This window comes from Lampris incognitus, chromosome 7, assembly GCF_029633865.1.
Source record: "Lampris incognitus isolate fLamInc1 chromosome 7, fLamInc1.hap2, whole genome shotgun sequence".
Classification (NCBI taxonomy): domain Eukaryota; kingdom Metazoa; phylum Chordata; class Actinopteri; order Lampriformes; family Lampridae; genus Lampris; species Lampris incognitus.
In genome coordinates this window covers 65,269,289-65,272,938 of record NC_079217.1, presented here as the reverse complement: position 1 = coordinate 65,272,938, position 3,650 = coordinate 65,269,289, and positions in this window count along the sequence as shown.

The following is a 3,650-nucleotide window of genomic DNA, read 5'->3' as shown; positions in this document are numbered from 1 at the left end:
AGATATAACCTGTCATATATAACCTGTCATAAATAACCTGTCATATATAACCTGTCACATATAACCTGTCAGATATAACCTGTCATATATAACCTGTCATATATAACCTGTCATATATAACCTGTCAGATATAACCTGTCACATATAACCTGTCACATATAACCTGTCAGATATAACCTGTCACATATAACCTGTCATATTTAACCTGTCAGATATAACCTGTCATAAATAACCTGTCACATATAACCTGTCATATATAACCTGTCATATATAACCTGTCATATTTAACCTGTCAGATATAACCTGTCAGATATAACCTGTCATATATAACCTGTCACATATAACCTGTCAGATATAACCTGTCATATATAACCTGTCATATATAACCTGTCAGATAGCACCTGTCACATATAACCTGTCATATATAACCTGTCATATATAACCTGTCAGATATAACCTGTCACATATAACCTGTCACATATAACCTGTCAGATATAACCTGTCATATATAACCTGTCAGATAGCACCTGTCACATATAACCTGTCATATATAACCTGTCAGATATAACCTGTCAGATATAACCTGTCATATATAACCTGTCATATATAACCTGTCACATATAACCTGTCAGATATAACCTGTCATATATAACCTGTCAGATAGCACCTGTCACATATAACCTGTCATATATAACCTGTCATATATAACCTGTCATATATAACCTGTCATATATAACCTGTCAGATATAACCTGTCATATATAACCTGTCACATATAACCTGTCAGATATAACCTGTCATATATAACCTGTCAGATAGCACCTGTCACATATAACCTGTCATATATAACCTGTCATATATAACCTGTCATATATAACCTGTCAGATATAACCTGTCATATATAACCTGTCAGATATAACCTGTCATATATAACCTATCAGATATAACCTGTCATATATAACCTGTCATATATAACCTGTCAGATATAACCTGTCATATATAACCTGTCATATATAACCTATCAGATATAACCTGTCATATATAACCTATCAGATATAACCTGTCATATATAACCTATCAGATATAACCTGTCATATATAACCTGTCAGATATAACCTGTCAGATATAACCTGTCAGATATAACCTGTCAGATATAACCTGTCATATATAACATGTCAGATATAACCCGTCATATATAACCTGCCAGATAGCACCTGTCAGATATAACCTGTCATATATAACCAGTCAGATATAACCTGTCATATATAACCTGTCAGATATAACCTGTCACATATAACCCGTCATATATAACCTGTAATATATAAGCTGTCAGATATAACCTGTCAGATAGAACCTGTCAGATAGAACCTGTCAGATATAACCTGTCAGATATAACCTGTCAGATATAACCTGTCAGATATAACCTGTCAGATATAACCTGTCAGATAGAACCTGTCAGATAGAACCTGTCATATATAACCTGTCAGATATAACCTGTCATATATAACCTGTCAGATATAACCTGTCATATATAACCTGTCAGATATAACCTGTCGGATATAACCTGTCAGATATAACCTGTCATACATAACCTGTCAGATATAACCTGTCAGATATAACCTGTCATACATAACCTGTCAGATATAACCTGTCATATATAACCTGTCATATATAACCTGTCAGATATAACCTGTCAGATATAACCTGTCATATATAACCTGTCAGATATAACCTGTTATATATAACCTGTCATATATAACCTGTCAGATATAACCTGTGAGATATAACCTGTGAGATATAACCTGTGAGATATAACCTGTCAGATATAACCTGTCAGATATAACCTGTCAGATATAACCTGTCATATATAACCTGTCAGATATAACCTGTCAGATATAACCTGTCAGATATAACCTGTCAGATATTACCTGTCAGATATAACCTGTCAGATATTACCTGTCAGATATAACCTGTCAGATATAACCTGTCAGATATTACCTGTCAGATATAACCTGTCAGATATTACCTGTCAGATATAACCTGTCAGATATTACCTGTCACATATAACCTGTCAGATATAACCTGTCAGATATTACCTGTCAGATATAACCTGTCAGATATAACCTGTCATATATAACCTGTCATACATAACCTGTCAGATATAACCTGTCATATATAACCTGTCAGATATAACCTGTCATATATAACCTGTCATATATAACCTGTCAGATATAACCTGTCATATATAACCTGTCAGATATAACCTGTCATCTATAACCTGTCAGATATAACCCTTCAGATAGAAACTGTCAGATAGAACCCGTCATATATAACCTGTCAGATATAACCTGTCATATATAACCTGTCAGATATAACCTGTCAGATATTACCTGTCAGATATAACCTGTCAGATATTACCTGTCAGATATAACCTGTCAGATATTACCTGTCAGATATAACCTGTCAGATAGAACCTGTCAGATATTACCTGTCAGATATAACCTGTCAGATATAACCTGTCATATATAACCTGTCATATATAACCTGTCAGATATAACCTGTCATATATAACCTGTCAGATATAACCTGTCAGATATAACCTGTCATATATAACCTGTCATATATAACCTGTCAGATATAACCTGTCATATATAACCTGTCATATATAACCTGTCATATATAACCTGTCATATATAACCTGTCAGATATAACCTGTCAGATATAACCTGTCATATATAACCTGTCATATATAACCTATCATATATAACCTGTCATACATAACCTGTCAGATATAACCTGTCATATATAACCTGTCAGATATAACCTGTCAGATATAACCTGTCAGATATAACCTGTCAGATAGGTACCTCCTACCCTGTGGCAGGAGGTACCGGAGCATCCATGCTGCCCCCACCAGACTATGCAACAGCTTCATTCCTCAGGCTGTGAGGTTCCTCACCAGCCTGAACACTCAGGCTGTGAGGTTCCTCACCAGCCTGAACACTCAGGCTGTGAGGTTCCTCACCAGCCTGAACACTCAGACTGTGAGGAACCTCACAGCCTGAACACTCAGGCTGTGAGGTTCCTCACCAGCCTGAACACTCAGGCTGTGAGGTTCCTCACCAGCCTGAACACTCAGGCTGTGAGGTTCCTCATCAGGCTGTGAGGTTCCTCACCAGCCTGAACACTCAGGCTGTGAGGTTCCTCATCAGGCTGTGAGGTTCCTCACCAGCCTGAACACTCAGGCTGTGAGGTTCCTCACCAGCCTGAACACTCAGGCTGTGAGGTTCCTCACCAGCCTGAACACTCAGACCTTCCCTACAGTGACTTTCTGACCTTCTTCCTCACTGCCCGTGTCAGGTGTGCTTGTGGTGTTCAGGTCTGTGAAGTCGTTCTTGTTTTTAACGTGCATTTGTTTTTAATATTTATTGTGTGTTCTTCGTTTTTGTGTGGCACTGTGGTCCGTGTGAACACGCATATGAGGAAATGAGAAATTAAAGTTGAGTCAACAAGCCGTGATGATAAGCAGCTGGCCAGCAGCAAGCTGCACAGTGCAACGGGGAACAGAGCTGCAGGCGGTGATGCTTTCAAACGTCACTGACTCAAGACAAGTGCGCCATCAGTTACAGACCCACCCTCAAGCGGGCGGCC